At 45.4% G+C, this 15,382-nt stretch overlaps 1 pseudogene; it reads left to right on the top strand.

The window, feature by feature from the left end:
- The first annotated feature begins 3,702 nt into the window (after positions 1-3,702).
- LOC125518360 overlaps positions 3,703-15,382 on the top strand; it is a 68,609-nt pseudogene continuing 56,929 nt past the window's right edge.

Raw genomic sequence — 15,382 nt, forward strand, 5'->3', positions numbered from 1 at the left:
AAGAGAGGAATGGAAAGTTGTGTTGTACCAATGTTCCGCTTGAGGTAGCCACTTCTCCCACTAACTTGGCTTGGAGTGTATCATGCAGCACAAGTATGTCTCCAAACATTGGTTCAGCCTCTCCGTTTGACCATCCGTCTGCGGGTGATATGACGAGCTCATGTTGAGGGTGATATCCGCCAAATTGAACATTTGTTGCCAAAAACTGCTAATGAAGATTTTATCCCTGTCAGAGATAAGCACCTCTGGCATACCGTGCAGCCTATAAATCTGATCCATGTATATCTGGGCCACCGTGGCAGCAGTAAAGGGATGTTTCAACGGAATGAAGTGTCCCACTTTCGAGAACTTGTCTACCACCACCATGATGGCGTCAAACTTGCCCGACTTTGGTAGTCCCTCGATGAAGTCTAGGCTGACAGTGTGCCAGGCTTCAGGTGGAATGTTGTGGGGTTGGAGCAGCCCCAGAGATTTGTTGTGCTCGGTCTTGGCCTGCTGACATACCTCACAGGTTTGCACAAATTTCTGGATGTCCTCCTTCATGTGTGGCCAAGCAAAGAGTTTTCTGATTCTGTGATATGTTGCCAGAAAACCAGAGTGCCCTCCCATTGCACTGCTGTGCAGGGCCAACAACACTGATGCATGAGTTGCTTTGTGAGTACCCAGCCAAACCCTGTTTTTGTATTTGATGATGCCATTCACCTGGGAAACCCCTTATCATTTGTGTTGCTCAAACTCAGTTCTGTAAGGAATTGTTGTGCTTTTGGGTCTAGCTGATAGCCTTCTATCACGGTGTCGAGCCATTTTGGTTGGACAGCAGATATGGCATGAACCTCCTGGTCATGCTCTCTTCTTGATAGTGCATCTGCAGCTTTGTTGGTGATGCCAGGCTTGTAGAAGATTTTGTACTGCAGCCCCATGAGTTTGAAAAATGCTTTTTGTTGGATGTGGGTGTTGAATTTGTGGTCTCCCAATTGGACCAAGCTTTTCTGATCCGTGTGAATGACAAAGGGGTTGTGCTGCATATAGGCTTTCCATTTGTCAATGGCCAGGATGATAGCTAGGCACTCCTTGTCATACGTGGAAAGTGCCTGATTCCTAGGGCCCAGTGCCTTACTGAAGAATGCCAAGGGATGCCCTTGTTGCATTAATACTGCTCCCACCCCTGTTGCGCAGGCATCTGTTTCCAGCACAAACTCTTTCGTAAAATCTGGCAGTGCGAGCACCAGCGCCTGTACTAGGGCATGCTTGAGTGTTTGAAAAGCTTGCTCTTCTAGGGAGGTCCATATATACAACACATTTTTTCTGAGCAAGTTGGTCAGCGGTTTGCTAATGACTCCGAAATTTCTTATGAACTTCCTGTAATATCCGGCCATACCAAGAAATCCTCTTAGCTGCTTGACAGAAGTAGGTTGTGGCCACTTGGCTACTGCAGACACCTTGGCAGGATCCGTGGAAACACCTTGTGCACTGATGATATGTCCGAAGTATTCAAGAGCCGGCTGGGCAAAGGAGCAATTGCTTCTCTTCACATACAAGTTGTTTTGCTCTAGAGTCTGAAAGACATACTTGAGATGCTGTACATGCTCTTCCAGTGAACAACTGAAAATCAAAATGTCATCTACAAATACCAAAATGAATTTTCTGTTTCCTGGGCTGAGTATAGTGTTGACTGCAAATTGGAATCTAGCTGGAGCACAAGAGAGTCCAAAAGGGATGACCCTGAATTCGAAGTGACCATGGTGTGTCCTGAAGGCAGTTTTTGGCTCATCTTCTTCTGCCATTCTTATTTGGTGATACCCAGCTCGGAGGTCTAGTTTTGTGAAGTACTTGGCCCCAGACAGTTCATCCAATAGCTCATCCACCACCGACATGGGATATCGGTCCTTGACAGTAATGGCATTCAGATGCATGTAGTCCACACATAGTCTCCAACTGCCGTCCTTTTTCTTGACCAGCAACACCGGAGAAGCAAATGGACTATGGCTGGGCTTGATGATTCCTTGTTTGAGCGTCTCAGTGATCTGCCTTTCAATCTCGTCCTTCTGCTGGGGACTGTACCTGTAGGGTTTCACATTCACGGGTTGTGCCCCCGGAACAAGCACAATCTTATGGTGGAAGCCCTGTGCGGAGGTAAGCCTTGTGGCTCCTGAAACACTTTGGTATGCTCTGACAACACTTGTTCTACTTCAGGTGGCAGCAACACCTCTTTCCCAACATCCTCTAATGAGCACAACTGCACAACTTGAACCACCGCTCTTTCCTGAATTTGCTTCTGCAGTTCCACTGCTGAAATTGGGGCACATTTGGTTGTGTTATCCTTGGCTCCCTTAAGTGTAATTCTCTTGGTCCCATATCTGAACCTTATGACCTTTTTCTTCCAGTCAATCCACATTGGACTGAATTCAGAGAGCCAGTCCATTCCCAATATAATGTCATACCCAGACAACCCAAACACCCTTAATTGTGTTTGGAACACCTGTCCTTGGCATTTCCATACTGAATTTTCCACCATTTCGCTGCACACTGTTTTGCCCCATCTGCCACAGTTACAGTGATTGGGCTCACCTCCTTTTTCTCCAGGCCTAGATCTTTTACAGTGTTATCGCTAATGAAACTCCCGGAGCTGCCAGATTCGACTAGGATCAGCACTTGCTTGCCATGCATCCACCCTTGTAGCCTGATTGTTTTCTTACCGACACCCCCACCAGTGGCACATTGAGATATCAACATTACATCTTCCTCTCCTCCACTGCTAGACTCCTGCTGATCATTTTCATTGTCGGAGTTAGACTATAGCATCAAAATATGTAACAGTTCTTGGGTTGTGCAACCTGATGGCTTTCTGGATGTTCAGGTGCAGCCCTCCCACGAACTTGGTGACGAAGAACGCCTCATCATAGTGCTTGTTATGCACTAAAACCTTGTGTCTGAGCTCCTCAAATTTGTGATGGTAGTTTTCCATGGTATCAATTTGTTTGCATCTCTCCAATGCTTCCAGATATTTTAGGTGTTTATCTTTGCCAAACTTGGTGTGTATGGCCACCACCAGCTCTTCCCAGCTCTCCACCTCATGGTCTGCCTCATAGGTTTGTAACCACAATGCCGCGTTCCCGGTGAAATGCATGGTAGAAAATGCCGCCCAAGAATTGCGGGGAACCTGGTACATGGAAAAGTACTTCTCACAAACTCCCTTCCACCATCTCGGATTCTCTCCATCAAATCGAGGGAAATCAGTTTTTGGCATTCGCAATGACCTGAATCGGCCCTTGTTGCCTGATCCTTCATTGTCCTCCATGCCTGTGTAATCTCCCATCTTGAAATGAACAGGAGTTTGAGGGAATTGCTTCTTACTTTTGTTCAGACCCGGTGCTGGTGCCATGGCCGCCCGGGAGGCGTCCCCCAATTGGTCGCCGATTCCCGCTCCTCTCGCCGGATCTGGTGTGCTCATCAGCACCTCGGACTCCAAAGCCGTCACACGCCCTGTCACCTCTTCCAAGGACTTGCGCATCGCGTCCATGGACGAGTCGACAGTCGGCATCCAGGTGCCCAGGTTCTTCGCTGTGGTCAGCAGCAATTGGATCGATGCCGTCGTGGCCTCACTCTCCTTGCGCATCTGCGCCAGTTCCGCTGTCAACGCCTCCATGGATCACTACACCCGAGATCACTCACTCCAAAATTACCGACCCTTTGCTCAGACTGATGAAGCAGAGAAAGAACTCTCCGCCTCGGCCTTGCTTAGGGACTTACCCGGTAATCCAAGAGAATCGAGCAGATCGAAGTGGCTCTGATACCAGATGTCATGACCCTAGCCTGAATTACTCTACTCCAGTTACAAGATTCACGATGTCTCGCTGGAATTGGGGAATAGGAGGCTGACGCAGCAGCTTGGAGGGGAAGGAAAAGGAGGATAAGAGACACTGTCTCATGTTTTTCATCAGCGATGCCTCATCCACTCGCGGACCCTGACTAAATACTCTAGTCCATTGGCTCTGGACTGGGCTTGGCCTTGTTGCGTCGCTGGGCTTTGGAGTCCACTTGGGCCTCACGTTGTCGCTGCCTTTCATCTGTTCTCTTCTGAATCTTGATGGCTTCTGGCAGACACGAGGTCGTGACAGTCGCCTCTCCTCCCGCAGCTTCCGGCGATGCATCTTGGCGGGCGGTGGCTCGCTCGGCCACCTCTCCTCGCAGCTTCTCCCGCTGCTCGCGAGCTCGGCCGACCGTGAGCTAAACTACATCGCCAGGCAAGCTCATCTATCCTCTGTCTTGTCCTCTATTCTTGATACAACAAGCAATGTATGGACTGGTATGGATAAGTGATTGGTTGATGACTGATGAATACACGAATACATGATGCATATGAAAATAACCCCATCTGACTGATTCAGATGTGCAGTAAAATCTGAATCGATCCCTGTGTTATTTCCTTGGTTCATTTCTGTTCTTTTTCTAAATCTGTAAACTGAACTAGTACCTACGTGTTGTATTCAGAGTTGGATTGGTGTTGCAGCAGACCAGTTTCCGTGGCCCGGCTAGATGGCAGACGCAAACATGGTAGATCTAGTAATTAAGTTCGACTCCATCTGACTAGATTGATCAAGCAATCATGTTCATGTGCATGTTGTCCAGATTTCACAATGCTTAGCAGTAATTTACAAACTGGAATTGCGTTATATGGTTCAAAAGTAGTGACTACTAGAAGATTGTGACTTCTTATAAATATACATGATGGCTAATTGTATGAGTATTTTTTGTTTTTTCATGATTTATGCAAAACCGCTAAATGTGGCTTAGCCCACTATAGCTTCTCATAGCTCCTGGAGAAGCGGCCGCTAAATGTCATAGCCCGCTATTCAAAACATTGCTTTTTTGTCCCGGCGGTCACATGTTTTTTGTCTGCCTTTTATCCCATAATAAGCTCCTTACCCGTGATCTATACCTGCATGAGGAATCTTGTTTGTTGTGTTGTGAGAAAGAGACCTTCCAACCTCTATTCTTTTGTTGTCACGTGGTACAAGTGGTGTGGAAAGAAACTGTCAATGTGCTTCAATGCTCTGAATTTGTTAATTTTGAATCTATGGCTCAACAATACCAATAATGCTGCTTTGAATAAGATTACTGCCAGTATGTTGTCGACTACCTGGAAATTATGTAATGACTTGTTTTTTGCTTGATTACTGTGGTATGGTTTACAGGTGATGTGTCGGTGACCATCGGGGTTACTCAAACGCAGGAGACCGTTGTGTCCCTAACTGAACTTGCAGATCCTGCAAAAAGTTCCTGCTCCCTTATGGAAGCAAATATGGTGGAAGCTCCCCAGCTTAGTTGCCAACGAAGAAACGAAGGACCACACTTTTGCTGGGGCCGATGACCACTATGGCAAGACGCGGCGCTGTTATGCTCAGATTTATTTCTGCCTATGTCCTGTTAAGCTGATGGTGGTGGATCTTGCTTCAGCTGGTTTTATTTTGATGGATGTAAGAGTGGGCTTGGATGTTGTTTCGTTTCTATGAAAGCGAGCAGGGCGAAAGGCCTTCAGATCTACAAAATGTGACATTAGGTGATTTCTTTTGCATAGTATATTGATCTGGTGGCCACTCGGTGTATATTAATATGGCCGGCTGTCACCGGAGTTGGTTACAGAAATTTTGATTCTCAACATATCACAAAATATTTTCGCACAGAAGATTACAAAACTTGTACACACCAAACATTTGGCACGTTGTTAGCTTGGTGCTACTATTCACCAGCTAGCAGCAGCCTAGAGAGGTCAACACTCAACACTGCCATCATCACTTAAGAGGGAAAACGGGTGCCGTTTTGGGGAACTTATTTTTGGATATCTGGCCTTTCTTTTCTTTGAGGAAATTCTTGAATATGGGTGCGGCCTTTTATAGCCAAACAAAGCAGTTCTTCTAGTTTCTTCTCCTCTGGCTCAACAAGGTACAGTTGATGATCACTGGCGAGTACAGTTTCTCCTTCAGCTTTGGGTTTCCTTGATTTTAATGAGGCATTGTGATCTTTGTGTTCCGAGCAAGCGTTCAAATTTCTGTATGTCGCTCTAGATAATTTCATAGCATTCAGACTTCCTGATGTTTGCTCCAGTACCGGTATTTTTTGTATCTTTTGTTTGTCTGCTCCTTCATGAACAAGGGCATCTGTTCATTGTCCTAACTACAGTTTCTTGTTCATAATTGGTGTAGGGCTGCAACAGGAGCTTATCCACCTCGAAGTGCAATTCAGCAATAGAGATTGCATGCCCATATGGGTTCCTTCACAAGTAAATCCTCTCCTCAACTTCCTCATGTTACATAGCTTGCTACTACCTTCGTTTAAAATTACTTGAAGTTGTTTGTCTTAAGTCAAACTTATTTATGTTTTACCAAGTTTATCGAACAATTTGCTAATATCTCCAACATCAAGTACATATAGTATGAAAATATAGTTTATGATGAATTTTACAAAACTAATTTGGTATTGTAGATGTTGGTATATTTTTCTATAAACTCGGTCAAACTTAAACAAGTTTGACTTATGACAAACCTAGAACTTTCAATAATTTGGAATGTAGGGAGTACACCACATCCGCTACTTATGCTAAAGCTGTTTTTTCAGATGGTGTGGCAGCTGATTCTGCAAGTCAGGCGACTCCCTTCGCTAAAGTTGGGTTTTCAGCAAGACCTCATTTTGGTGGTTGAATCCTCTATTGAAGATGGGCTACAAGAAACCCCTTGAGGACAAAGACATACCACTTATAGGCGCCACAGATCGAGCACGCAACCATTACATGATGTTCATGGAGAAGCTGATGGCAAGAAGTCACATGACACACCATCATTCTTCTGGACCATTGTTTCTTCTCACAAGCATGCCATCTTGGTCTCAACTTTCTTTTCTTTGCTCAAGGTTCCCACCTTGTCTACAGGCCCGATAATTCTCAAAGCATTCATCAGTGTCTCACTTGGGAAATGGACCTATAAACACGAAGGCTATGTGCTTGCTACGTTAATGTTCGTCTGCAAGTGTTGTGAATAATGTCACAGAGACAATGGTATTTCCGCACTCAGAGATTAGGACTGCAGGTGAGGTCACTCCTGTCAGCAGCTATTTATAAGAAACAACAGAAGCTATCGAACGCAGCAAAAATGAAGCACTCTTCTGGAGAAATTATGAACTATGTGACCGTCGATGCGTATCGGATTGGGGAATTCCCATACTGGTTCCATCAAACATGGACAACAAGTGTTCAGCTTTGCATTGCTCTGGAAATTCTATACAATGCGATTGGTGATGCAATGATTTCATCTTTAGTTGTCATTATTATCACTATACTGTGCAGCGTTCCATTGGCCCGACCGCAAGACAAATTTCAGAGTAAACTTATGGAAGGACAAGATGTGAGATTGAAGGCCATGTCTGAGTCATTAGTTCATATGAAGATCTTGAAACTTTATGCATGGGAAGCTCACTTCAGGAAGGTCATCGAGGGATTGAGGGAGGTTGAGTACAAGTGGTTGTCTGCATTCTAGCTTAGGAGGACCTACAAAGGTTTCCTGTTCTGGTCATCTCCTATTTTGGTTTCAGCGGCGACCTTTGTAACATGCTATCTTTTGGAAATACCTCTTGATGCTAGCAATGTCTTCACCTTTGTGGCAACTCTACGTCTTGTGCAAGACCCTGTTATATTGATGCCGAATGTTATTGCTGTTGTGATACAAGCTAAGGTTGCTTTCACTCGGATATCAAAGTTCCTTGATGCACCTGAGCTAAATGGACAAGTTAGGAAGAAATACAATAGTGGCATTGATTATCCTATAGCGATGAATTCCTGTAGCTTCTCTTGGGAAGAGAATACATCAAAACCAACTCTAAAGATTATAAATCTGGTAGCCAAAGCTGGAGAAAAAATAGCAATATGTGGAGAGGTAGGTTCAGGTAAGTCAATGCTTTTGGCTACTGTACTCGGAGAGGTCCCCAGAACTGAAGGCACGGTATGTTTTATTAGAAGTTCATTGTCTAGTGAAATATCTGTCATATTCAGAATTGAGACATTTAGACATGAAGAAACATAGCCAGTTGACAAATAGCATCATGTTCAGTTTGCAAAGTTGTTGAAAATTATGCTCGATAATGTTGCATATATGAATTAAAGTTCTTTTTTTCATAAGAACTTCATTTCAAACTCTTGAACTTTGGATAAACATTCCAGATCCAAATATGTGCGAAAATAGCATGTATTTCTCAGAATGCATGGATCCAAACAGGAACTGTGCAAGACAATATCCTCTTTGGATCGCCGATGGACCGGGAAAGATACCACAACACAGTCGCGAGGTGCTCATTGGTCAAGGACCTTGAAATGTTGCCATATGGAGATTGCACACAAATTGGGGAGAGAGGAGTAAATCTTAGTGGTGGTCAGAAGCAGCGCATTCAGCTTGCTCATGCACTATACCAAAATGCAGACATCTATCTTCTTGATGATCCTTTCAGCGCTGTTGATGACAAAGTGTATGCAGACTGTATTACTATTAGAGTGTGAACTGTTTTACATATCTCTTTGTAACAGGAATATATCATGAGTTCTCTATCAGACAAGACTGTTCTTTTGGTGACACACCAAGTGGATTTTCTACCTGTATTTGACTCCATTTTGGTACCTCTGTCCACTTGATGTCACCATCTGATGATATTTGTGCCCCTGTGATTTATATTATCTGTAATTAGCTTGATTTATTTGTTGATGTCATCTAACACAATGATGTTTTTGTCAGTTAATGTTAGACGGAGAGGTCATTTAGTCTGCACCTTATCATGATCTATTGGCTGATTGTGAAGAATTTAAAGGCCTTCTAAATGCCCATAAAAATACTATTGGTGTTTCAGATCTTAATAGCAATATATCCCCTCAAAGATCTAAGGAAGTATCAATAAAGGAGACAGATGGCATTCATACAGAGTCTGTGAAGCCATCGTTGGCGGATCAACTGATAAAGAAAGAGGAAAGGGGAACAGGGGATGCAGGTGTTAAGCCTTATATGCTTTACTTGCGCCAGAACAAAGGATTCCTGTATTTATCCTTTTGCATCATTTCTCACATGATTTTCATTGCTGGACAAATATCACAAAATTCATGGATGGCTGCCAATGTCCAAAATCCTCATGTTACTACACTGAAGTTAATTTCTGTGTACATCATTATCAGAGTTAGCTCGATATTTTTCTTCTATCAAGATCTTTATCAGGTGTTGTTCTTGGGATTCAGACATCAAGATCCTTATTTTTTGAGTTACTCAATTCGTTGTTCCGTGCATCAATGTCCTTTTTTGATTCTACTCCTCTAGGACGGGTTCTTAGCCGGGTAAAAATTCTTAAACCAATGGCAAATACAACTATTTTTTTGTTCTGTTTTACACCAAAAGATTCTTCTCAGGATAGATTAACTCGTTCCCTTTTTCTTCTAATGCAGGTCTCTTCTGATTTGAGTATCGTTGACCTCGATGTTCCATTTGCCTTCATGTTTAGCCTCAGTGCCAGCTTAAATGCATATAGCAATCTAGTGGTATTGGCTGTTGTTACATGGCAAGTTCTGTTTGTATCCATTCCAATGATAGTTTTAGCAATTAGGTTGCAGGTAATTGGTATGAAGTTATTTCTCTGTGGCTAAACTATGTTTCTTTATTGTAAGCCTCATATATATAATTATTTGAATTCATTCACCAAGTGATGTTTTGACCGAGAGTGAATGAGCATGCAGTTTTGCATTCAAAGTTCTCATTTTCTGAAACCTGTTATATTTGGTCATGCAGGGGTACTATCTAGCCTCGGCCAAGGAATTGATGCGGATCAATGGTACTACCAAATCTGCCCTAGCAAATCACTTAGGTGAATCAATTTCAGGGGCTATAAAAATAAGGGCCTTTGAGGAAGAAGATCGATTCTTCGCTAACAATTTGGATCTTGTTGACAAGAATGCAAGTCCATATTTCTATAATTTTGCAGCAACTGAATGGTTGATTCTATGTCTAGAGATAATGAGTATTGTAGTTCTTTCTTTTTCTGCTTTTGTCATGGCCCTCCTTCCACGAGGAACTTTTCGCCCTGGTAAGTAATTATATGCATACCACCATGCTTCAAATATTGGAAATTTTTGATAACTAGCTTGTTTTATTGGCCATCAATGTGCAACTAATTTGCGAAAAATGTTAGACTCATGCCATATAAATGTTGCTACCTTTCCATTGCCTTTTGAGTGAGTTCTAATAAGCTTTTGTTATAAGAAAATTTTCTTGATAATCCCTCCACTAGTAGATGCTCCCTCCGTCCTCAATTAAGTCGACACATAGAAATTTTAAGACAGATTATGGAGTGGAGTAGAAAATGCATTGGAAAGGTGCCGACCACTATCTCTCTCCTCTTTAATTCCCCCACCTCTAATGAGCTAAGCGCATGTAGAAAATGAGGAGACCATGTGTTAAATGTTATTAGGTTTGATTCCTGTGTGATGGGAGGGTAGCATTTTTTTGTACTTCAAGGTGCATTGGGAAGATAGAAGTACACTCTTTTTTGGACAAATTTCGAATGCTAAACATCCACTTACTTGAGGACGGAGGGAGTAGATGGTGTTTTAGACCTGACACGGGTCTCCAAAAAACTTACTTGACTATTACTCATCACTTCTAAATAGACATCTGTGTCGCTTCAGGGATGGCTCAAGCGAAACACTAGCCACCGTCACCCCCGTCTCCTCCCTCTTCTCTTTCTGTCACCGCCGGATGAGTCCATCGGTCAAAGCCCATCTGGCGGTGGGCTCATCTCTTCACTCAGAGGGGATCCCCTGGCTGGCACCCAAGCGCATACAACGCGTCGGCATGGCTGCAAGGATAAAGCGGTGCTCACCTATGGTGGTTCCACTACTAGGAAAAGGGTTATAGATGGAATTAACACTAATGGCGCATCTGACATGTGGTGCGTCACTATAATATAGCAGTGGCGCACCATGTGCAGGTGCGCCATTACTGTGGAAGACACTAATGGAGCATCAGATACATGGTGCGTCATTAGTAACAATTTTTTTCATTTTCCCAAACATACTAATGGCGCATCATGTAGACAGTGCGCCATTACTAGTTAGGTGCGTCATTACTAAGTTTATTTCCCTCTAGCTAATGGCGCACCGCCAGTGGGTGCGCCATTAGTAATCTTTCCCCTAATTCGCCCGATCCCTTCGTCCCTCCCTCCACTTCCCCCTCGCTCCACACCCGGCCGCTCCGACGACCCCCACGCCCCGCCTCGCCGTCTCGGGCCTCGCCGCCGCCCGATCTCCTCCACCCGTAAGCCCCCCTCCTCCTCCGTCCGCCCATCGCCTTCGGCCTCGTGCCCCACCCGCCGCCGCCCTCCTCCATTTCGCCACCGACGTTAGGGTTTTGGCCGCCGACGCCGCCTGCCCTCCCCCTTTTGGCCGCCGACGCTGCGCTCCGACCTGCTCTCCTCCCCCTCCGACTCCCTCGTCGGCGTCTCGGTCAGGTCCTACCCTGCTACCCCCTCCGTCTTGGTGAACGACGGTGGCGGCAGCGCCGCTGACGCTGGGCTACGGACCTTCCCCCCTCCGCCGCTCACGTCCCCGCGCCCTGCGCCCCCCGCCCCGACGGCGGCGTGACCTGGAGGCGCCGCTCATCGGCAACGATAAGGGTAAGTCCTCCTCCTTGTTTGCCTCCCATTAACTGTATTTTATCTTCAATTCAGCAGCCTCCATGTGTGGATTTTGGGCAGTAAGATCGCCAACCACATTAATTGTGTTTTTCTTGCTTTTGGAAGCAGGTCCCCTCCTCCAAAGAGGTTGAGAGATCCTCCGTGAAGGTCACCACCCCTCCTCCTCGCCGCCCTCTCCACTGCCGTCCCAGATTAGTTCCTCCTCTCCACTACCACCCCTCCTCAAGCTTCCCGAATGATGTTTGAGGTAATGCCATTCTGCCTTGTCAACCTTACAAAGGACAGATTTGAGGTGACTGTAGTTTGGCATCTTCAGAATTTCACAAAGGTGGATAACCTTCTAATGGCCATAATGTGCCCTACTGTCAAAAAATTCAGTTAGGTACAGTTAGCATCATGTAAGAAAATGGCCATAATGTGCCCTGATAATGATGTATTTTGTCATAAAAATATATAGTGGAGTGCCATGATAATGACATGCTGCTAGTAGTTACTTCCATGAGTTGTTTTATTGACATGGCACATTTGCAATGGAGTTTTATATATCTTTAGCCACTGTTCATTAACAGCAAGTCAGTTTTGTTTATAGTTGAAAGTAAGTGTGTGGTTTGAAATTTTGATCTGATTATGACATCTAGAATTATGTCAGTTTTGTTTTGTAACTAGAAGACCAAAGTGTGTTACTTGTGATCTTCTGATGATGCTACTTGTGATGATCTTGTACTTGTGATGATGCTACTTGTGATCTTCTGAAATGACCCATTGGCGACTTCATTACGCGGGGATAATGATTTTGCAGGTACCCAGAGAGGCCCTTGAGTTTGCTGGAATGTCGATTAACTTCCGTTCCGGCAAATTCGGGTACTCCAATATGTCCTATTTTCAGCAAAGGTCATGCTGAAATTTTCCGTAAATTTTAGCATGACTTTGCTAAAAATAGGACATATGGGGTACTTGTGACTAATGCATGGGCCGGGGTATCTTAGTACTTAATTAAGTAGGATCAACTGCCCCTTTATTCTTGCTGCATTAAACCATAGGTTTTAGGGTGCCTCATTTGATGAAGTTATTACTATGTTTTTCATCAGATAATCCCAGAGAATTGTGTGCCTCATTTGATGTATAAGAAAGGTAGTCTTAATGTTTTGAACATACAGCCAGGTCATCCTACAATCTCAACTGTCCATACGAGATTTCTAAAAGAAGTGGAGACATGAAAATCAAAGGATGGAAAAAAATGTATGGACAGTCGTAAGGAGGTTCTTGGAAGTAAAAGGAAGTGAAGCGCAAGAATTGGAGACAGGATGATCTCCATTCTCCATAATGGAGAGTCAGGGTCTATATTGTTTTATGCTATTTTACCTTAAATAGGGTATTTAGGTCCTGTCTAATACTAATGATCATGTGCTAAGAACAATTAAGTAGGGTTGGTTCAAGACTTGTAATGTTCTATCTTAGTATTACTTCCAACAAACTCGCTACTCGCGGTCTCGAGACTTGTAATGTTCTATCTTTGTTCGGTCTTTGAATTCGGAGACTAATATGATGAATTGTATTCGGAGACTAATCTTCTATTATATTCGATGAATCTGCTCTTGCTGTGGGGTGCTGTCTATATTCTGTCCAATAATATATTTTGTAACCTGTGCAAAATTCAGAAAAGTAAAAAATAACTAATATTCATACTAATGGTGCATCACCCCACAGTGCGCCATTAGTATGCCAGATACTAATGGCGCGTGGTGGCCTATACTAATGGCGCACGGCGTGGTGCGCCATTAGTATACCAGATACTAATGGCGCACCAGTGGTGCGCCATTAGTAAAAAATACTAATGGCGTGGTACTAGTGGCGCACCAGTAGTGCGCCATTAGTAGGCAAAACTGATGCGCCACTAGTAGGCCTTTTCCTAGTAGTGTTGATGGTGGCAGATTTAGGCATACTCGCCTAAATCTAGCTGCTAAAGTACTCCCATGGCTGGGGCGAAGACACTGGTTGCAGATGGTTGTGGTGGCAGCGGGCGCTGCCCTGCAGTTGGATTCGGCTTGTCAAGGGGGCTTGCGCTAGATTGGGTGCTCAGTGGTTGTGCTTTGGATATGGCATGTTGTGTGCCTGACATGGTTCAACGCATAGGCAGATTGATGGCCCGGACATGGATGGCTCGAGCTTCGGTTGCAGCGGCCAGATTCGTGGCACGAGTTTGGCGGCTCCTCAATGGTCTTGGCGGTGATATGTGGGAAGATGTCTCACCCATCTACTAGCGCCAATACAACCTCTTTTCACTGATGGCAATGGCGGGAACACTCCTCCTCATGAGGTGGTCGGCTAGGTGGCTTTGTGGGGCATGTGCTTCTTTGGTGCATACTTCTGAGCAGTGTTGTGAGAGGGGTGCGACCTATCCGATGGACACCATGGTGGTTTTGTGTGTAGCACTGATTGTGCAGCTTTCGAAAGATCTATTGCAAGATCATGCTTAGAACATCGCGTCATATCTGTGGTCAAAACTATTGTTTTGGCCTTCATTTGTTAGACTCAGCAGCGGCTGAACTTGCATTGTTACCTTGTTGAAGGCGTTGTCTCCATGTCATGTTCTAACCTTGATTGGCCGGTCTTGGCATTCAAGATGAAACTCCTTGTCTTGGTTGTCTCCAGTCGGATACGACGATGGTGGCGCGAGGGTGTTATCCTTTCTTGAAGGCATTGTTGCAGAAGAAGTCGACTTAATCTTAGGCATGTACTCTTCATATCTTGTAACGGTTCTAGCATAGTTATCTATGTCTTGTTCTCTGCTTGTTGATGGCTTTGCCGAAAAAGGCTTTCGCCCGCTTTATATATAAAGCACGATCCTCACACCCCAGTACAACGCACGCCACCACAACACACGCACACACCCAAGGCATGATACATAGGTGCTGAGCACGGCAACACCACCCCTAGCACTACCACCGCGAAGAGATGAAGCCGCATATGAAGAACCGTGGGCTCCAAGGCGGCGCCTTCAGGAAGGATACGACACTGGAGCATCGCCACCTCCCAATCCAAGGATCAGAGTTTCCCCCGAAGCTGCATGATGAGCAATGAGAGCCACGACGACGCCTTCAAGAAGGGAACGAGCTTCACCGCCATCGGTCCTTCCGAATATAGAACATGTTTTCACCCCGGCCAAAAACTCACAGCCATCGAACGCCACACCCCGGTGACCATGCCGCCCACAAGGCCATGGCCACCGAGCAGCACCAAGCCACGGCCTCCGCCCGAGAGCACCGCGCAACCACCACCAGGGCCAGCACCCTGGCATCCAATACCTTGACACCACCTCACCCCAGACCTGCCGCTATCCCAACTAAAGGGACGAGCAGAAAGGTCCCACCTTTAGCACCTCTGGGCGACCCCCAGTGCCGAGACCCAATAGGCTGGCCACCTGGCCTCCATCTACCCATCCTGCAGCACCGGGCACGAGGCGAGCTCGGTCCCGCAACACCGTGCGCGAGACGAGGTCAGTCCTGCAGCACCGTGTGCAAGACGAGCTTAGTCCTGCGACACTATGCGCGAGATGAAATCGGACCTGCGCACCGGGCGCGAAACGAGCAATGGACCGCAGCTAGGAGAAGGCCAGACCTTCGCTGATCATAGCGATCGGACGAGGAGGAGGAGGGGTCAAAGGTCGATA

Source organism: Triticum urartu, chromosome 7 (assembly GCF_003073215.2).
Source record: "Triticum urartu cultivar G1812 chromosome 7, Tu2.1, whole genome shotgun sequence".
Lineage (NCBI taxonomy): Eukaryota > Viridiplantae > Streptophyta > Magnoliopsida > Poales > Poaceae > Triticum > Triticum urartu.